The 17,778-nt window shown below is 39.9% G+C and overlaps 1 protein-coding gene and 45 non-coding genes across 46 annotated transcripts in view; 31 read left to right on the top strand and 15 right to left on the bottom strand.

Annotated features, from left to right (window-relative positions):
- LOC145909695 (DBH-like monooxygenase protein 1) overlaps positions 1-17,778 on the top strand; it is a 106,636-nt gene that overhangs the window by 34,634 nt on the left and 54,224 nt on the right. The window lies entirely within an intron of this gene.
- Positions 213-295, top strand: Trnal-cag (transfer RNA leucine (anticodon CAG)). Its single transcript has one exon. It is a non-coding gene; the product is annotated as a tRNA-Leu (tRNA).
- On the top strand, positions 730-820 carry Trnay-gua (transfer RNA tyrosine (anticodon GUA)). Its single transcript is given in 2 exon segments — positions 730-766; positions 785-820. It is a non-coding gene; the product is annotated as a tRNA-Tyr (tRNA).
- Positions 908-989, bottom strand: Trnas-gcu (transfer RNA serine (anticodon GCU)). Its single transcript has one exon. It is a non-coding gene; the product is annotated as a tRNA-Ser (tRNA).
- Positions 1,408-1,490, top strand: Trnal-cag (transfer RNA leucine (anticodon CAG)). Its single transcript has one exon. It is a non-coding gene; the product is annotated as a tRNA-Leu (tRNA).
- Trnay-gua (transfer RNA tyrosine (anticodon GUA)) lies at positions 1,925-2,015 on the top strand. Its single transcript is given in 2 exon segments — positions 1,925-1,961; positions 1,980-2,015. It is a non-coding gene; the product is annotated as a tRNA-Tyr (tRNA).
- On the bottom strand, positions 2,103-2,184 carry Trnas-gcu (transfer RNA serine (anticodon GCU)). The gene has a single exon. It is a non-coding gene; the product is annotated as a tRNA-Ser (tRNA).
- On the top strand, positions 2,603-2,685 carry Trnal-cag (transfer RNA leucine (anticodon CAG)). Its single transcript has one exon. It is a non-coding gene; the product is annotated as a tRNA-Leu (tRNA).
- On the top strand, positions 3,121-3,211 carry Trnay-gua (transfer RNA tyrosine (anticodon GUA)). The gene is given in 2 exon segments: positions 3,121-3,157; positions 3,176-3,211. It is a non-coding gene; the product is annotated as a tRNA-Tyr (tRNA).
- Trnas-gcu (transfer RNA serine (anticodon GCU)) lies at positions 3,299-3,380 on the bottom strand. Its single transcript has one exon. It is a non-coding gene; the product is annotated as a tRNA-Ser (tRNA).
- On the top strand, positions 3,799-3,881 carry Trnal-cag (transfer RNA leucine (anticodon CAG)). Its single transcript has one exon. It is a non-coding gene; the product is annotated as a tRNA-Leu (tRNA).
- Positions 4,316-4,406, top strand: Trnay-gua (transfer RNA tyrosine (anticodon GUA)). Its single transcript is given in 2 exon segments — positions 4,316-4,352; positions 4,371-4,406. It is a non-coding gene; the product is annotated as a tRNA-Tyr (tRNA).
- Trnas-gcu (transfer RNA serine (anticodon GCU)) lies at positions 4,494-4,575 on the bottom strand. The gene has a single exon. It is a non-coding gene; the product is annotated as a tRNA-Ser (tRNA).
- On the top strand, positions 4,994-5,076 carry Trnal-cag (transfer RNA leucine (anticodon CAG)). The gene has a single exon. It is a non-coding gene; the product is annotated as a tRNA-Leu (tRNA).
- Positions 5,511-5,601, top strand: Trnay-gua (transfer RNA tyrosine (anticodon GUA)). Its single transcript is given in 2 exon segments — positions 5,511-5,547; positions 5,566-5,601. It is a non-coding gene; the product is annotated as a tRNA-Tyr (tRNA).
- Trnas-gcu (transfer RNA serine (anticodon GCU)) lies at positions 5,689-5,770 on the bottom strand. The gene has a single exon. It is a non-coding gene; the product is annotated as a tRNA-Ser (tRNA).
- Positions 6,189-6,271, top strand: Trnal-cag (transfer RNA leucine (anticodon CAG)). Its single transcript has one exon. It is a non-coding gene; the product is annotated as a tRNA-Leu (tRNA).
- On the top strand, positions 6,706-6,796 carry Trnay-gua (transfer RNA tyrosine (anticodon GUA)). Its single transcript is given in 2 exon segments — positions 6,706-6,742; positions 6,761-6,796. It is a non-coding gene; the product is annotated as a tRNA-Tyr (tRNA).
- Trnas-gcu (transfer RNA serine (anticodon GCU)) lies at positions 6,887-6,968 on the bottom strand. The gene has a single exon. It is a non-coding gene; the product is annotated as a tRNA-Ser (tRNA).
- On the top strand, positions 7,387-7,469 carry Trnal-cag (transfer RNA leucine (anticodon CAG)). Its single transcript has one exon. It is a non-coding gene; the product is annotated as a tRNA-Leu (tRNA).
- Positions 7,904-7,994, top strand: Trnay-gua (transfer RNA tyrosine (anticodon GUA)). Its single transcript is given in 2 exon segments — positions 7,904-7,940; positions 7,959-7,994. It is a non-coding gene; the product is annotated as a tRNA-Tyr (tRNA).
- Positions 8,085-8,166, bottom strand: Trnas-gcu (transfer RNA serine (anticodon GCU)). Its single transcript has one exon. It is a non-coding gene; the product is annotated as a tRNA-Ser (tRNA).
- Trnal-cag (transfer RNA leucine (anticodon CAG)) lies at positions 8,585-8,667 on the top strand. Its single transcript has one exon. It is a non-coding gene; the product is annotated as a tRNA-Leu (tRNA).
- Trnay-gua (transfer RNA tyrosine (anticodon GUA)) lies at positions 9,102-9,192 on the top strand. Its single transcript is given in 2 exon segments — positions 9,102-9,138; positions 9,157-9,192. It is a non-coding gene; the product is annotated as a tRNA-Tyr (tRNA).
- On the bottom strand, positions 9,280-9,361 carry Trnas-gcu (transfer RNA serine (anticodon GCU)). The gene has a single exon. It is a non-coding gene; the product is annotated as a tRNA-Ser (tRNA).
- Trnal-cag (transfer RNA leucine (anticodon CAG)) lies at positions 9,780-9,862 on the top strand. Its single transcript has one exon. It is a non-coding gene; the product is annotated as a tRNA-Leu (tRNA).
- On the top strand, positions 10,297-10,387 carry Trnay-gua (transfer RNA tyrosine (anticodon GUA)). The gene is given in 2 exon segments: positions 10,297-10,333; positions 10,352-10,387. It is a non-coding gene; the product is annotated as a tRNA-Tyr (tRNA).
- On the bottom strand, positions 10,475-10,556 carry Trnas-gcu (transfer RNA serine (anticodon GCU)). Its single transcript has one exon. It is a non-coding gene; the product is annotated as a tRNA-Ser (tRNA).
- Positions 10,975-11,057, top strand: Trnal-cag (transfer RNA leucine (anticodon CAG)). The gene has a single exon. It is a non-coding gene; the product is annotated as a tRNA-Leu (tRNA).
- Positions 11,492-11,582, top strand: Trnay-gua (transfer RNA tyrosine (anticodon GUA)). The gene is given in 2 exon segments: positions 11,492-11,528; positions 11,547-11,582. It is a non-coding gene; the product is annotated as a tRNA-Tyr (tRNA).
- Positions 11,670-11,751, bottom strand: Trnas-gcu (transfer RNA serine (anticodon GCU)). The gene has a single exon. It is a non-coding gene; the product is annotated as a tRNA-Ser (tRNA).
- On the top strand, positions 12,170-12,252 carry Trnal-cag (transfer RNA leucine (anticodon CAG)). Its single transcript has one exon. It is a non-coding gene; the product is annotated as a tRNA-Leu (tRNA).
- Positions 12,687-12,777, top strand: Trnay-gua (transfer RNA tyrosine (anticodon GUA)). The gene is given in 2 exon segments: positions 12,687-12,723; positions 12,742-12,777. It is a non-coding gene; the product is annotated as a tRNA-Tyr (tRNA).
- Positions 12,865-12,946, bottom strand: Trnas-gcu (transfer RNA serine (anticodon GCU)). The gene has a single exon. It is a non-coding gene; the product is annotated as a tRNA-Ser (tRNA).
- On the top strand, positions 13,365-13,447 carry Trnal-cag (transfer RNA leucine (anticodon CAG)). Its single transcript has one exon. It is a non-coding gene; the product is annotated as a tRNA-Leu (tRNA).
- Trnay-gua (transfer RNA tyrosine (anticodon GUA)) lies at positions 13,883-13,973 on the top strand. The gene is given in 2 exon segments: positions 13,883-13,919; positions 13,938-13,973. It is a non-coding gene; the product is annotated as a tRNA-Tyr (tRNA).
- On the bottom strand, positions 14,061-14,142 carry Trnas-gcu (transfer RNA serine (anticodon GCU)). The gene has a single exon. It is a non-coding gene; the product is annotated as a tRNA-Ser (tRNA).
- Positions 14,561-14,643, top strand: Trnal-cag (transfer RNA leucine (anticodon CAG)). Its single transcript has one exon. It is a non-coding gene; the product is annotated as a tRNA-Leu (tRNA).
- Trnay-gua (transfer RNA tyrosine (anticodon GUA)) lies at positions 15,077-15,167 on the top strand. Its single transcript is given in 2 exon segments — positions 15,077-15,113; positions 15,132-15,167. It is a non-coding gene; the product is annotated as a tRNA-Tyr (tRNA).
- Trnas-gcu (transfer RNA serine (anticodon GCU)) lies at positions 15,255-15,336 on the bottom strand. Its single transcript has one exon. It is a non-coding gene; the product is annotated as a tRNA-Ser (tRNA).
- Positions 15,755-15,837, top strand: Trnal-cag (transfer RNA leucine (anticodon CAG)). The gene has a single exon. It is a non-coding gene; the product is annotated as a tRNA-Leu (tRNA).
- On the top strand, positions 16,272-16,362 carry Trnay-gua (transfer RNA tyrosine (anticodon GUA)). The gene is given in 2 exon segments: positions 16,272-16,308; positions 16,327-16,362. It is a non-coding gene; the product is annotated as a tRNA-Tyr (tRNA).
- Positions 16,450-16,531, bottom strand: Trnas-gcu (transfer RNA serine (anticodon GCU)). The gene has a single exon. It is a non-coding gene; the product is annotated as a tRNA-Ser (tRNA).
- Trnal-cag (transfer RNA leucine (anticodon CAG)) lies at positions 16,950-17,032 on the top strand. Its single transcript has one exon. It is a non-coding gene; the product is annotated as a tRNA-Leu (tRNA).
- Positions 17,467-17,557, top strand: Trnay-gua (transfer RNA tyrosine (anticodon GUA)). Its single transcript is given in 2 exon segments — positions 17,467-17,503; positions 17,522-17,557. It is a non-coding gene; the product is annotated as a tRNA-Tyr (tRNA).
- Trnas-gcu (transfer RNA serine (anticodon GCU)) lies at positions 17,645-17,726 on the bottom strand. The gene has a single exon. It is a non-coding gene; the product is annotated as a tRNA-Ser (tRNA).

The raw sequence follows: 17,778 nt of genomic DNA, 5'->3' as shown, positions 1-17,778 counted from the left end.
GTAAAAGTACTTTTGAAAAAGTATGCGTTAGTATAACTAGTTTCACATGATTTATTTCGAATTGAGTATTATCAATGCCTTTATCGTTTTTGTGATATCGGAATCATGACAGCCATACCGTTCAAGGTTAGCAATTGGTGCAGGCGTGAACAAATATTTTAGTGTTTCTTTCACAAAAGTTTTGCCCTAACAAAACGATGTTGCAGTGCAGAGGCAGGATGGCCGAGTGGTCTAAGGCGCTGCGTTCAGGTCGCAGTCTCCCCTGGAGGCGCGGGTTCGAATCCCGCTCCTGTCATGGTTTCCCGGTGCTACTTAGTTCTCCATTGGCGAAACATTTTTTGTTATAAAAAACAGTTTATCTCAGAGCAAAAAAAACCTGAGTGATATCTTTGTAACCTAAACGACAACAAATACGACGAGTGTGATATTCGGTACTCCACGTGCAGAGTGCAAATAATTAGTTGCCCATGGCCCTAACCAATAGACTTATCGTTCTGCCAAAACATGTACTTAATTATCATCTTCATGTGATGAATGTTTCATAGAAAATCGTGTTGAAAAACAAACTTCATTTGGTTGATTAGTGTCAAAGCTGTGAATACTTAACTTGTATATGAGGTAAATTGTTTTGAACATATTCTTCGTGGGAAGAAATAGTTTGATCAGCAATGTTGTTGTCTGAAACACCAACTCTCATATACATAATACAAATTAGACAGTTTGCAACATCCTTCGATAGCTCAGTTGGTAGAGCGGTGGACTGTAGCGGCTGAGCTTGTCAGAAATCCATAGGTCACTGGTTCGAATCCGGTTCGAAGGACTTTATTTTGCGCGGTTTGTGATTTTTCCAATTGATGTTAAAACTATTGAACAGTAGCGTGTACCGCTGCAAAACTGCAACTGCAATCGACGAGGATGGGATTCGAACCCACGCGTGCAGAGCACAATGGATTAGCAGTCCATCGCCTTAACCACTCGGCCACCTCGTCGACCACAACCTTGCGTCAAATGAAATATTTGTGCGAGATTTGTTTGGAAAAATATTGTCTTTTTAGAACCAATTTTATTTGAAATAATAATTACATTAAATTGATTTCCCCTAAACTTGGTAGATGGTTAGCCACATCATTCAATAGTTGTGTTGGAAGGTCGGTATATTTTGTTGCAAATACATCTGAAGTTCCAGGCAGTTTAGGTAAAAGTACTTTTGAAAAAGTATGCGTTAGTATAACTAGTTTCACATGATTTATTTCGAATTGAGTATTATCAATGCCTTTATCGTTTTTGTGATATCGGAATCATGACAGCCATACCGTTCAAGGTTAGCAATTGGTGCAGGCGTGAACAAAGATTTTAGTGTTTCTTTCACAAAAGTTTTGCCCTAACAAAACGATATTGCAGTGCAGAGGCAGGATGGCCGAGTGGTCTAAGGCGCTTCGTTCAGGTCGTAGTCTCCCCTGGAGGCGCGGGTTCGAATCCCGCTCCTGTCATGGTTTCCCGGTGCTACTTAGTTCTCCATTGGCGAAACATTTTTTGTTATAAAAAACAGTTTATCTCAGAGCAAAAAAAACCTGAGTGATATCTTTGTAACCTAAACGACAACAAATACGACGAGTGTGATATTCGGTACTCCACGTGCAGAGTGCAAATAATTAGTTGCCCATGGCCCTAACCAATAGACTTATCGTTCTGCCAAAACATGTACTTAATTATCATCTTCATGTGATGAATGTTTCATAGAAAATCGTGTTGAAAAACAAACTTCATTTGGTTGATTAGTGTCAGAGCTGTGAATACTTAACTTGTATATGAGGTAAATTGTTTTGAACATATTCCTCGTGGGAAGAAATAGTTTGATCAGCAATGTTGTTGTCTGAAACACCAACTCTCATATACATAATACAAATTAGACAGTTTGCAACATCCTTCGATAGCTCAGTTGGTAGAGCGGTGGACTGTAGCGGCTGAGCTTGTCAGAAATCCATAGGTCACTGGTTCGAATCCGGTTCGAAGGACTTTATTTTGCGCGGTTTGTGATTTTTCCAATTGATGTTAAAACTATTGAACAGTAGCGTGTACCGCTGCAAAACTGCAACTGCAATCGACGAGGATGGGATTCGAACCCACGCGTGCAGAGCACAATGGATTAGCAGTCCATCGCCTTAACCACTCGGCCACCTCGTCGACCACAACCTTGCGTCAAATGAAATATTTGTGCGAGATTTGTTTGGAAAAATATTGTCTTTTTAGAACCAATTTTATTTGAAATAATAATTACATTAAATTGATTTCCCCTAAACTTGGTAGATGGTTAGCCACATCATTCAATAGTTGTGTTGGAAGGTCGGTATATTTTGTTGCAAATACATCTGAAGTTCCAGGCAGTTTAGGTAAAAGTACTTTTGAAAAAGTATGCGTTAGTATAACTAGTTTCACATGATTTATTTCGAATTGAGTATTATCAATGCCTTTATCGTTTTTGTGATATCGGAATCATGACAGCCATACCGTTCAAGGTTAGCAATTGGTGCAGGCGTGAACAAATATTTTAGTGTTTCTTTCACAAAAGTTTTGCCCTAACAAAACGATATTGCAGTGCAGAGGCAAGATGGCCGAGTGGTCTAAGGCGCTGCGTTCAGGTCGCAGTCTCCCCTGGAGGCGCGGGTTCGAATCCCGCTCCTGTCATGGTTTCCCGGTGCTACTTAGTTCTCCGATGGCGAAACATTTTTTGTTATAAAAAACAGTTTATCTCAGAGCAAAAAAAAACCTGAGTGATGTCTTTGTAACCTAAACGACAACAAATACGACGAGTGTGATATTCGGTACCCCACGTGCAGAGTGCAAAGAATTTGTTGCCCATGGCCCTGACCAATAGACTCATCGTTCGGCCAAAACATGTACTTAATTATCATCTTCATGTGATGAATGTTTCATAGAAAATCGTGTTGAAAAACAAACTTCATTTGGTTGATTGGTGTCAGAGCTGTGAATACTTAACTTGTATATGAGGTAAATTGTTTTGAACATATTCTTCGTGGGAAGAAATAGTTTGATCAGCAATGTTGTTGTCTGAAACACCAACTCTCATATACATAATACAAATTAGACAGTTTGCAACATCCTTCGATAGCTCAGTTGGTAGAGCGGTGGACTGTAGCGGCTGAGCTTGTCAGAAATCCATAGGTCACTGGTTCGAATCTGGTTCGTAGGACTTTATTTTGCGCGGTTTGTGATTTTTCCAATTGATGTTAAAACTATTGAACAGTAGCGTGTACCGCTGCCAAACTGCAACTGCAATCGACGAGGATGGGATTCGAACAAACGCGTGCAGAGCACAATGGATTAGCAGTTCATCGCCTTAACCACTCGGCCACCTCGTCGACCACAACCTTGCGTTAAATGAAATATTTGTGAGAGATTTGTTTGGAAAAATATTGTCTTTTTAGTACCAATTTTATTTGAAATAATAATTACATTAAATTTATTTCCCCTAAACTTGGTAGATGGTTTGCCACATCATTCAATAGTTGTGTTGGAAGGTCGGTATATTTTGTTGCAAATACATCTGAAGTTCCAGGCAGTTTAGGTAAAAGTACTTTTGAAAAAGTATGCGTTAGTATAACTAGTTTCACATGATTTGTTTCGAATTGAGTATTATCAATGCCTTTATCGTTTTTGTGATATCGGAATCATGACAGCCATTCCGTTCAAGGTTAGCAATTGGTGCAGGCGTGAACAAATATTTTAGTGTTTCTTTCACAAAAGTTTTGCCCTAACAAAACGATATTGCAGTGCAGAGGCAGGATGGCCGAGTGGTCTAAGGCGCTGCGTTCAGGTCGCAGTCTCCCCTGGAGGCGGGGGTTCGAATCCCGCTCCTGTCATGGTTTCCCGGTGCTACTTAGTTCTCCGATGGCGAAACATTTTTTGTTATAAAAAACAGTTTATCTCAGAGCAAAAAAAACCTGAGTGATGTCTTTGTAACATAAACGACAACAAAAACGACGAGTGTGATATTCGGTACCCCACGTGCAGAGTGCAAAGAATTAGTTGCCCATGGCCCTGACCAATAGACTCATCGTTCGGCCAAAACATGTACTTAATTATCATCTTCATGTGATGAATGTTTCATAGAAAATCGTGTTGAAAAACAAACTTCATTTGGTTGATTAGTGTCAGAGCTGTGAATACTTAACTTGTATATGAGGTAAATTGTTTTGAACATATTCTTCGTGGGAAGAAATAGTTTGATCAGCAATGTTGTTGTCTGAAACACCAACTCTCATATACATAATACAAATTAGACAGTTTGCAACATCCTTCGATAGCTCAGTTGGTAGAGCGGTGGACTGTAGCGGCTGAGCTTGTCAGAAATCCATAGGTCACTGGTTCGAATCCGGTTCGAAGGACTTTATTTTGCGCGGTTTGTGATTTTTCCAATTGATTTTAAAACTATTGAACAGCAGCGTGTACCGCTGCGAAACTGCAACTGCAATCGACGAGGATGGGATTCGAACCCACGCGTGCAGAGCACAATGGATTAGCAGTCCATCGCCTGAACCACTCGGCCACCTCGTCGACCACAACCTTGCGTTAAATGAAATATTTGTGACAGATTTGTTTGGAAAAATATTGTCTTTTTAGTACCAATTTTATTTGAAATAATAATTACATTAAATTTATTTCCCCTAAACTTGGTAGATGGTTTGCCACATCATTCAATAGTTGTGTTGGAAGGTCGGTAAATTTTGTTGCAAATACATCTGAAGTTCCAGGCAGTTTAGGTAAAAGTACTTTTGAAAAAGTATGCGTTAGTATAACTAGTTTCACATGATTTGTTTCGAATTGAGTATTATCAATGCCTTTATCGTTTTTGCGATATCGGAATCATGACAGCCATACCGTTCAAGGTTAGCAATTGGTGCAGGCGTGAACAAATATTTTAGTGTTTCTTTCACAAAAGTTTTGCCCTTACAAAACGATATTGCAGTGCAGAGGCAGGATGGCCGAGTGGTCTAAGGCGCTGCGTTCAGGTCGCAGTCTCCCCTGGAGGCGCGGGTTCGAATCCCGCTCCTGTCATGGTTTCCCGGTGCTACTTAGTTCTCCGATGGAGAAACATTTTTTGTTATAAAAAACAGTTTATCTCAGAGCAAAAAAAACCTGAGTGATGTCTTTGTAACCTAAACGACAACAAATACGACGAGTGTGATATTCGGTACCCCACGTGCAGAGTGCAAAGAATTAGCTGCCCATGGCCCTGACCAATAGACTTATCGTTCGGCCAAAACATGTACTTAATTATCATCTTCGTGTGATGAATGTTTCATAGAAAATCGTGTTGAAAAACAAACTTCATTTGGTTGATTAGTGTCAGAGCTGTGAATACTTAACTTGTATATGAGGTAAATTGTTTTGAACATATTCTTCGTGGGAAGAAATAGTTTGATCAGCAATGTTGTTGTCTGAAACACCAACTCTCATATACATAATACAAATTAGACAGTTTGCAACATCCTTCGATAGCTCAGTTGGTAGAGCGGTGGACTGTAGCGGCTGAGCTTGTCAGAAATCCATAGGTCACTGGTTCGAATCCGGTTCGAAGGACTTTATTTTGCGCGGTTTGTGATTTTTCCAATTGATGTTAAAACTATTGAACAGTAGCGTGTACCTCTGCAAAACTGCAACTGCAATCGACGAGGATGGGATTCGAACCCACGCGTGCAGAGCACAATGGATTAGCAGTCCATCGCCTTAACCACTCGGCCACCTCGTCGACCACAACCTTGCGTTAAATGAAATATTTGTGAGAGATTTGTTTGGAAAAATATTGTCTTTCTAGTACCAATTTTATTTGAAATAATAATTACATTAAATTGATTTCCCCTAAACTTGGTAGATGGTTTGCCACATCATTCAATAGTTGTGTTGGAAGGTCGGTATAGTTTGTTGCAAATACATCTGAAGTTCCAGGCACTTTAGGTAAAAGTACTTTTGAAAAAGTATGCGTTAGTATAACTAGTTTCACATGATTTGTTTCGAATTGAGTATTATCAATGCCTTTATCGTTTTTGCGATATCGGAATCATGACAGCCATACCGTTCAAGGTTAGCAATTGGTGCAGGCGTGAACAAATATTTTAGTGTTTCTTTCACAAAAGTTTTGCCCTAACAAAACGATATTGCAGTGCAGAGGCAGGATGGCCGAGTGGTCTAAGGCGCTGCGTTCAGGTCGCAGTCTCCCCTGGAGGCGCGGGTTCGAATCCCGCTCCTGTCATGGTTTCCCGGTGCTACTTAGTTCTCCATTGGCGAAACATTTTTTGTTATAAAAAACAGTTTATCTCAGAGCAAAAAAAACCTGAGTGATATCTTTGTAACCTAAACGACAACAAATACGACGAGTGTGATATTCGGTACTCCACGTGCAGAGTGCAAATAATTAGTTGCCCATGGCCCTAACCAATAGACTTATCGTTCTGCCAAAACATGTACTTAATTATCATCTTCATGTGATGAATGTTTCATAGAAAATCGTGTTGAAAAACAAACTTCATTTGGTTGATTAGTGTCAGAGCTGTGAATACTTAACTTGTATATGAGGTAAATTGTTTTGAACATATTCTTCGTGGGAAGAAATAGTTTGATCAGCAATGTTGTTGTCTGAAACACCAACTCTCATATACATAATACAAATTAGTCAGTTTGCAACATCCTTCGATAGCTCAGTTGGTAGAGCGGTGGACTGTAGCGGCTGAGCTTGTCAGAAATCCATAGGTCACTGGTTCGAATCTGGTTCGAAGGACTTTATTTTGCGCGGTTTGTGATTTTTCCAATTGATGTTAAAACTATTGAACAGTAGTAGCGTGTACCGCTGCAAAACTGCAACTGCAATCGACGAGGATGGGATTCGAACCCACGCGTGCAGAGCACAATGGATTAGCAGTCCATCGCCTTAACCACTCGGCCACCTCGTCGACCACAACCTTGCGTCAAATGAAATATTTGTGCGAGATTTGTTTGGAAAAATATTGTCTTTTTAGAACCAATTTTATTTGAAATAATAATTACATTAAATTGATTTCCCCTAAACTTGGTAGATGGTTAGCCACATCATTCAATAGTTGTGTTGGAAGGTCGGTATATTTTGTTGCAAATACATCTGAAGTTCCAGGCAGTTTAGGTAAAAGTACTTTTGAAAAAGTATGCGTTAGTATAACTAGTTTCACATGATTTATTTCGAATTGAGTATTATCAATGCCTTTATCGTTTTTGTGATATCGGAATCATGACAACCATACCGTTCAAGGTTAGCAATTGGTGCAGGCGTGAACAAATATTTTAGTGTTTCTTTCACAAAAGTTTTGCCCTAACAAAACGATGTTGCAGTGCAGAGGCAGGATGGCCGAGTGGTCTAAGGCGCTGCGTTCAGGTCGCAGTCTCCCCTGGAGGCGCGGGTTCGAATCCCGCTCCTGTCATGGTTTCCCGGTGCTACTTAGTTCTCCATTGGCGAAACATTTTTTGTTATAAAAAACAGTTTATCTCAGAGCAAAAAAAACCTGAGTGATATCTTTGTAACCTAAACGACAACAAATACGACGAGTGTGATATTCGGTACTCCACGTGCAGAGTGCAAATAATTAGTTGCCCATGGCCCTAACCAATAGACTTATCGTTCTGCCAAAACATGTACTTAATTATCATCTTCATGTGATGAATGTTTCATAGAAAATCGTGTTGAAAAACAAACTTCATTTGGTTGATTAGTGTCAGAGCTGTGAATACTTAACTTGTATATGAGGTAAATTGTTTTGAACATATTCTTCGTGGGAAGAAATAGTTTGATCAGCAATGTTGTTGTCTGAAACACCAACTCTCATATACATAATACAAATTAGACAGTTTGCAACATCCTTCGATAGCTCAGTTGGTAGAGCGGTGGACTGTAGCGGCTGAGCTTGTCAGAAATCCATAGGTCACTGGTTCGAATCCGGTTCGAAGGACTTTATTTTGCGCGGTTTGTGATTTTTCCAATTGATGTTAAAACTATTGAACAGTAGTAGCGTGTACCGCTGCAAAACTGCAACTGCAATCGACGAGGATGGGATTCGAACCCACGCGTGCAGAGCACAATGGATTAGCAGTCCATCGCCTTAACCACTCGGCCACCTCGTCGACCACAACCTTGCGTCAAATGAAATATTTGTGCGAGATTTGTTTGGAAAAATATTGTCTTTTTAGAACCAATTTTATTTGAAATAATAATTACATTAAATTGATTTCCCCTAAACTTGGTAGATGGTTAGCCACATCATTCAATAGTTGTGTTGGAAGGTCGGTATATTTTGTTGCAAATACATCTGAAGTTCCAGGCAGTTTAGGTAAAAGTACTTTTGAAAAAGTATGCGTTAGTATAACTAGTTTCACATGATTTATTTCGAATTGAGTATTATCAATGCCTTTATCGTTTTTGTGATATCGGAATCATGACAGCCATACCGTTCAAGGTTAGCAATTGGTGCAGGCGTGAACAAATATTTTAGTGTTTCTTTCACAAAAGTTTTGCCCTAACAAAACGATATTGCAGTGCAGAGGCAGGATGGCCGAGTGGTCTAAGGCGCTGCGTTCAGGTCGCAGTCTCCCCTGGAGGCGCGGTTTCGAATCCCGCTCCTGTCATGGTTTCCCGGTGCTACTTAGTTCTCCATTGGCGAAACATTTTTTGTTATAAAAAACAGTTTATCTCAGAGCAAAAAAAACCTGAGTGATATCTTTGTAACCTAAACGACAACAAATACGACGAGTGTGATATTCGGTACTCCACGTGCAGAGTGCAAATAATTAGTTGCCCATGGCCCTAACCAATAGACTTATCGTTCTGCCAAAACATGTACTTAATTATCATCTTCATGTGATGAATGTTTCATAGAAAATCGTGTTGAAAAACAAACTTCATTTGGTTGATTAGTGTCAGAGCTGTGAATACTTAACTTGTATATGAGGTAAATTGTTTTGAACATATTCCTCGTGGGAAGAAATAGTTTGATCAGCAATGTTGTTGTCTGAAACACCAACTCTCATATACATAATACAAATTAGACAGTTTGCAACATCCTTCGATAGCTCAGTTGGTAGAGCGGTGGACTGTAGCGGCTGAGCTTGTCAGAAATCCATAGGTCACTGGTTCGAATCCGGTTCGAAGGACTTTATTTTGCGCGGTTTGTGATTTTTCCAATTGATGTTAAAACTATTGAACAGTAGCGTGTACCGCTGCAAAACTGCAACTGCAATCGACGAGGATGGGATTCGAACCCACGCGTGCAGAGCACAATGGATTAGCAGTCCATCGCCTTAACCACTCGGCCACCTCGTCGACCACAACCTTGCGTCAAATGAAATATTTGTGCGAGATTTGTTTGGAAAAATATTGTCTTTTTAGAACCAATTTTATTTGAAATAATAATTACATTAAATTGATTTCCCCTAAACTTGGTAGATGGTTAGCCACATCATTCAATAGTTGTGTTGGAAGGTCGGTATATTTTGTTGCAAATACATCTGAAGTTCCAGGCAGTTTAGGTAAAAGTACTTTTGAAAAAGTATGCGTTAGTATAACTAGTTTCACATGATTTATTTCGAATTGAGTATTATCAATGCCTTTATCGTTTTTGTGATATCGGAATCATGACAGCCATACCGTTCAAGGTTAGCAATTGGTGCAGGCGTGAACAAATATTTTAGTGTTTCTTTCACAAAAGTTTTGCCCTAACAAAACGATATTGCAGTGCAGAGGCAGGATGGGCGAGTGGTCTAAGGCGCTGCGTTCAGGTCGCAGTCTCCCCTGGAGGCGCGGGTTCGAATCCCGCTCCTGTCATGGTTTCCCGGTGCTACTTAGTTCTCCATTGGCGAAACATTTTTTGTTATAAAAAACAGTTTATCTCAGAGCAAAAAAAACCTGAGTGATATCTTTGTAACCTAAACGACAACAAATACGACGAGTGTGATATTCGGTACTCCACGTGCAGAGTGCAAATAATTAGTTGCCCATGGCCCTAACCAATAGACTTATCGTTCTGCCAAAACATGTACTTAATTATCATCTTCATGTGATGAATGTTTCATAGAAAATCGTGTTGAAAAACAAACTTCATTTGGTTGATTAGTGTCAGAGCTGTGAATACTTAACTTGTATATGAGGTAAATTGTTTTGAACATATTCTTCGTGGGAAGAAATAGTTTGATCAGCAATGTTGTTGTCTGAAACACCAACTCTCATATACATAATACAAATTAGACAGTTTGCAACATCCTTCGATAGCTCAGTTGGTAGAGCGGTGGACTGTAGCGGCTGAGCTTGTCAGAGATCCATAGGTCACTGGTTCGAATCCGGTTCGAAGGACTTTATTTTGCGCGGTTTGTGATTTTTCCAATTGATGTTAAAACTATTGAACAGTAGCGTGTACCGCTGCAAAACTGCAACTGCAATCGACGAGGATGGGATTCGAACCCACGCGTGCAGAGCACAATGGATTAGCAGTCCATCGCCTTAACCACTCGGCCACCTCGTCGACCACAACCTTGCGTCAAATGAAATATTTGTGCGAGATTTGTTTGGAAAAATATTGTCTTTTTAGAACCAATTTTATTTGAAATAATAATTACATTAAATTGATTTCCCCTAAACTTGGTAGATGGTTAGCCACATCATTCAATAGTTGTGTTGGAAGGTCGGTATATTTTCTTGCAAATACATCTGAAGTTCCAGGCAGTTTAGGTAAAAGTACTTTTGAAAAAGTATGCGTTAGTATAACTAGTTTCACATGATTTATTTCGAATTGAGTATTATCAATGCCTTTATCGTTTTTGTGATATCGGAATCATGACAGCCATACCGTTCAAGGTTAGCAATTGGTGCAGGCGTGAACAAATATTTTAGTGTTTCTTTCACAAAAGTTTTGCCCTAACAAAACGATGTTGCAGTGCAGAGGCAGGATGGCCGAGTGGTCTAAGGCGCTGCGTTCAGGTCGCAGTCTCCCCTGGAGGCGCGGGTTCGAATCCCGCTCCCGTCATGGTTTCCCGGTGCTACTTAGTTCTCCATTGGCGAAACATTTTTTGTTATAAAAAACAGTTTATCTCAGAGCAAAAAAAACCTGAGTGATATCTTTGTAACCTAAACGACAACAAATACGACGAGTGTGATATTCGGTACTCCACGTGCAGAGTGCAAATAATTAGTTGCCCATGGCCCTAACCAATAGACTTATCGTTCTGCCAAAACATGTACTTAATTATCATCTTCATGTGATGAATGTTTCATAGAAAATCGTGTTGAAAAACAAACTTCATTTGGTTGATTAGTGTCAGAGCTGTGAATACTTAACTTGTATATGAGGTAAATTGTTTTGAACATATTCTTCGTGGGAAGAAATAGTTTGATCAGCAATGTTGTTGTCTGAAACACCAACTCTCATATACATAATATAAATTAGACTGTTTGCAACATCCTTCGATAGCTCAGTTGGTAGAGCGGTGGACTGTAGCGGCTGAGCTTGTCAGAAATCCATAGGTCACTGGTTCGAATCCGGTTCGAAGGACTTTATTTTGCGCGGTTTGTGATTTTTCCAATTGATGTTAAAACTATTGAACAGTAGCGTGTACCGCTGCAAAACTGCAACTGCAATCGACGAGGATGGGATTCGAACCCACGCGTGCAGAGCACAATGGATTAGCAGTCCATCGCCTTAACCACTCGGCCACCTCGTCGACCACAACCTTGCGTCAAATGAGATATTTGTGCGAGATTTGTTTGGAAAAATATTGTCTTTTTAGAACCAATTTTATTTGAAATAATAATTACATTAAATTGATTTCCCCTAAACTTGGTAGATGGTTAGCCACATCATTCAATAGTTGTGTTGAAAGGTCGGTATATTTTGTTGCAAATACATCTGAAGTTCCAGGCAGTTTAGGTAAAAGTACTTTTGAAAAAGTATGCGTTAGTATAACTAGTTTCACATGATTTATTTCGAATTGAGTATTATCAATGCCTTTATCGTTTTTGTGATATCGGAATCATGACAGCCATACCGTTCAAGGTTAGCAATTGGTGCAGGCGTGAACAAATATTTTAGTGTTTCTTTCACAAAAGTTTTGCCCTAACAAAACGATATTGCAGTGCAGAGGCAGGATGGGCGAGTGGTCTAAGGCGCTGCGTTCAGGTCGCAGTCTCCCCTGGAGGCGCGGGTTCGAATCCCGCTCCTGTCATGGTTTCCCGGTGCTACTTAGTTCTCCATTGGCGAAACATTTTTTGTTATAAAAAACAGTTTATCTCAGAGCAAAAAAAACCTGAGTGATATCTTTGTAACCTAAACGACAACAAATACGACGAGTGTGATATTCGGTACTCCACGTGCAGAGTGCAAATAATTAGTTGCCCATGGCCCTAACCAATAGACTTATCGTTCTGCCAAAACATGTACTTAATTATCATCTTCATGTGATGAATGTTTCATAGAAAATCGTGTTGAAAAACAAACTTCATTTGGTTGATTAGTGTCAGAGCTGTGAATACTTAACTTGTATATGAGGTAAATTGTTTTGAACATATTCTTCGTGGGAAGAAATAGTTTGATCAGCAATGTTGTTGTCTGAAACACCAACTCTCATATACATAATACAAATTAGACAGTTTGCAACATCCTTCGATAGCTCAGTTGGTAGAGCGGTGGACTGTAGCGGCTGAGCTTGTCAGAAATCCATAGGTCACTGGTTCGAATCCGGTTCGAAGGACTTTATTTTGCGCGGTTTGTGATTTTTCCAATTGATATTAAAACTATTGAACAGTAGCGTGTACCGCTGCAAAACTGCAACTGCAATCGACGAGGATGGGATTCGAACCCACGCGTGCAGAGCACAATGGATTAGCAGTCCATCGCCTTAACCACTCGGCCACCTCGTCGACCACAACCTTGCGTTAAATGAAATATTTGTGAGAGATTTGTTTGGAAAAATATTGTCTTTCTAGTACCAATTTTATTTGAAATAATAATTACATTAAATTGATTTCCCCTAAACTTGGTAGATGGTTTGCCACATCATTCAATAGTTGTGTTGGAAGGTCGGTATAATTTGTTGCAAATACATCTGAAGTTCCAGGCACTTTAGGTAAAAGTACTTTTGAAAAAGTATGCGTTAGTATAACTAGTTTCACATGATTTGTTTCGAATTGAGTATTATCAATGCCTTTATCGTTTTTGCGATATCGGAATCATGACAGCCATACCGTTCAAGGTTAGCAATTGGTGCAAGCGTGAACAAATATTTTAGTGTTTCTTTCACAAAAGTTTTGCCCTAACAAAACGACATTGCAGTGCAGAGGCAGGATGGCCGAGTGGCCTAAGGCGCTGCGTTCAGGTCGCAGTCTCCCCTGCAGGCGCGGGTTCGAATCCCGCTCCTGTCATGGTTTCCCTGTGCTACTTAGTTCTCCGATGGCGAAACATTTTTTGTTATAAAAAACAGTTTATCTCAGAGCAAAAACAAACCTGAGTGATGTCTTTGTAACCTAAACGACAACAAATACGACGAGTGTGATATTCGGTACCCCACGTGCAGAGTGCAACGAATTAGTTGCCCATGGCCCTGACCAATAGACTTATCGTTCGGCCAAAACATGTACTTAATTATCATCTTCATGTGATGAATGTTTCATAGATAATCGTGTTGAAAAACAAACTTCATTTGGTTGATTAGTGTCAGTGCTGTGAATACTTAACTTGTATATGAGGTAAATTGTTTTGAACATATTCTTCGTGGGAAGAAATAGTTTGATCAGCAATGTTGTTGTCTGAAACACCAACTCTCATATACATAATACAAATTAGACAGTTTGCAACATCCTTCGATAGCTCAGTTGGTAGAGCGGTGGACTGTAGCGGCTGAGCTTGTCAGAAATCCATAGGTCACTGGTTCGAATCCGGTTCGAAGGACTTTATTTTGCGCGGTTTGTGATTTTTCCAATTGATGTTAAAACTATTGAACAGTAGCGTGTACCGCTGCAAAACTGCAACTGCAATCGACGAGGATGGGATTCGAACCCACGCGTGCAGAGCACAATGGATTAGCAGTCCATCGCCTTAACCACTCGGCCACCTCGTCGACCACAACCTTGCGTCAAATGAAATATTTGTGCGAGATTTGTTTGGAAAAATATTGTCTTTTTAGAACCAATTTTATTTGAAATAATAATTACATTAAATTGATTTCCCCTAAACTTGGTAGATGGTTAGCCACATCATTCAATAGTTGTGTTGGAAGGTCGGTATATTTTGTTGCAAATACATCTGAAGTTCCAGGCAGTTTAGGTAAAAGTACTTTTGAAAAAGTATGCGTTAGTATAACTAGTTTCACATGATTTATTTCGAATTGAGTATTATCAATGCCTTTATCGTTTTTGTGATATCGGAATCATGACAGCCATACCGTTCAAGGTTAGCAATTGGTGCAGGCGTGAACAAATATTTTAGTGTTTCTTTCACAAAAGTTTTGCCCTAACAAAACGATGTTGCAGTGCAGAGGCAGGATGGCCGAGTGGTCTAAGGCGCTGCGTTCAGGTCGCAGTCTCCCCTGGAGGCGCGGGTTCGAATCCCGCTCCTGTCATGGTTTCCCGGTGCTACTTAGTTCTCCATTGGCGAAACATTTTTTGTAAAAAAAACAGTTTATCTCAGAGCAAAAAAAACCTGAGTGATATCTTTGTAACCTAAACGACAACAAATACGACGATTGTGATATTCGGTACTCCACGTGCAGAGTGCAAATAATTAGTTGCCCATGGCCCTAACCAATAGACTTATCGTTCTGCCAAAACATGTACTTAATTATCATCTTCATGTGATGAATGTTTCATAGAAAATCGTGTTGAAAAACAAACTTCATTTGGTTGATTAGTGTCAGAGCTGTGAATACGTAACTTGTATATGAGGTAAATTGTTTTGAACATATTCTTCGTGGGAAGAAATAGTTTGATCAGCAATGTTGTTGTCTGAAACACCAACTCTCATATACATAATACAAATTAGACAGTTTCCAACATCCTTCGATAGCTCAGTTGGTAGAGCGGTGGACTGTAGCGGCTGAGCTTGTCAGAAATCCATAGGTCACTGGTTCGAATCCGGTTCGAAGGACTTTATTTTGCGCGGTTTGTGATTTTTCCAATTGATGTTAAAACTATTGAACAGTAGCGTGTACCGCTGCAAAACTGCAACTGCAATCGACGAGGATGGGATTCGAACCCACGCGTGCAGAGCACAATGGATTAGCAGTCCATCGCCTTAACCACTCGGCCACCTCGTCGACCACAACCTTGCGTCAAATGAAATATTTGTGCGAGATTTGTTTGGAAAAATATTGTCTTTTTAGAACCAATTTTATTTGAAATAATAATTACATTAAATTGATTTCCCCTAAACTTGGTAGATGGTTAGCCACATCATTCAATAGTTGTGTTGGAAGGTCGGTATATTTTGTTGCAAATACATCTGAAGTTCCAGGCAGTTTAGGTAAAAGTACTTTTGAAAAAGTATGCGTTAGTATAACTAGTTTCACATGATTTATTTCGAATTGAGTATTATCAATGCCTTTATCGTTTTTGTGATATCGGAATCATGACAGCCATACCGTTCAAGGTTAGCAATTGGTGCAGGCGTGAACAAATATTTTAGTGTTTCTTTCACAAAAGTTTTGCCCTAACAAAACGATGTTGCAGTGCAGAGGCAGGATGGCCGAGTGGTCTAAGGCGCTGCGTTCAGGTCGCAGTCTCCCCTGGAGGCGCGGGTTCGAATCCCGCTCCTGTCATGGTTTCCCGGTGCTACTTAGTTCTCCATTGGCGAAACATTTTTTGTTATAAAAAACAGTTTATCTCAGAGCAAAAAAAACCTGAGTGATATCTTTGTAACCTAAACGACAACAAATACGACGAGTGTGATATTCGGTACTCCACGTGCAGAGTGCAAATAATTAGTTGCCCATGGCCCTAACCAATAGACTTATCGTTCTGCCAAAACATGTACTTAATTATCATCTTCATGTGATGAATGTTTCATAGAAAATCGTGTTGAAAAACAAACTTCATTTGGTTGATTAGTGTCAGAGCTGTGAATACGTAACTTGTATATGAGGTAAATTGTTTTGAACATATTCTTCGTGGGAAGAAATAGTTTGATCAGCAATGTTGTTGTCTGAAACACCAACTCTCATATACATAATACAAATTAGACAGTTTGCAACATCCTTCGATAGCTCAGTTGGTAGAGCCGTGGACTGTAGCGGCTGAGCTTGTCAGAAATCCATAGGTCACTGGTTCGAATCCGGTTCGAAGGACTTTATTTTGCGCGGTTTGTGATTTTTCCAATTGATGTTAAAACTATTGAACAGTAGCGTGTACCGCTGCAAAACTGCAACTGCAATCGACGAGGATGGGATTCGAACCCACGCGTGCAGAGCACAATGGATTAGCAGTCCATCGCCTTAACCACTCGGCCACCTCGTCGACCACAACCTTGCGTCAAATGAAATATTTGTGCGAGATTTGTTTGGAAAAATATTGTCTTTTTAGAACCAATTTTATTTGAAATAATAATTACATTACATTGATTTCCCCTAAACTTGGTAGATGGTTTGCCACATCATTCAATAGTTGTGTTGGAAGGTCGGTATATTTTGTTGCAAATACATCTGAAGTTCCAGGCAGTTTAGGTAAAAGTACTTTTGAAAAAGTATGCGTTAGTATAACTAGTTTCACATGATTTATTTCGAATTGAGTATTATCAATGCCTTTATCGTTTTTGTGATATCGGAATCATGACAGCCATACCGTTCAAGGTTAGCAATTGGTGCAGGCGTGAACAAATATTTTAGTGTTTCTTTCACAAAAGTTTTGCCCTAACAAAACGATGTTGCAGTGCAGAGGCAGGATGGCCGAGTGGTCTAAGGCGCTGCGTTCAGGTCGCAGTCTCCCCTGGAGGCGCGGGTTCGAATCCCGCTCCTGTCATGGTTTCCCGGTGCTACTTAGTTCTCCATTGGCGAAACATTTTTTGTTATAAAAAACAGTTTATCTCAGAGCAAAAAAAACCTGAGTGATATCTTTGTAACCTAAACGACAACAAATACGACGAGTGTGATATTCGGTACTCCACGTGCAGAGTGCAAATAATTAGTTGCCCATGGCCCTAACCAATAGACTTATCGTTCTGCCAAAACATGTACTTAATTATCATCTTCATGTGATGAATGTTTCATAGAAAATCGTGTTGAAAAACAAACTTCATTTGGTTGATTAGTGTCAGAGCTGTGAATACTTAACTTGTATATGAGGTAAATTGTTTTGAACATATTCTTCGTGGGAAGAAATAGTTTGATCAGCAATGTTGTTGTCTGAAACACCAACTCTCATATACATAATATAAATTAGACTGTTTGCAACATCCTTCGATAGCTCAGTTGGTAGAGCGGTGGACTGTAGCGGCTGAGCTTGTCAGAAATCCATAGGTCACTGGTTCGAATCCGGTTCGAAGGACTTTATTTTGCGCGGTTTGTGATTTTTCCAATTGATGTTAAAACTATTGAACAGTAGCGTGTACCGCTGCAAAACTGCAACTGCAATCGACGAGGATGGGATTCGAACCCACGCGTGCAGAGCACAATGGATTAGCAGTCCATCGCCTTAACCACTCGGCCACCTCGTCGACCACAACCTTGCGTCAAATGAGATATTTGTGCGAGATTTGTTTGGAAAAA

This window comes from Ascidia mentula, chromosome 7 (assembly GCF_947561715.1).
Source record: "Ascidia mentula chromosome 7, kaAscMent1.1, whole genome shotgun sequence".
Classification (NCBI taxonomy): domain Eukaryota; kingdom Metazoa; phylum Chordata; class Ascidiacea; order Phlebobranchia; family Ascidiidae; genus Ascidia; species Ascidia mentula.
Note: the sequence above shows the minus strand (reverse complement) of the source record. Positions and strands in the feature narration are given on the sequence as shown.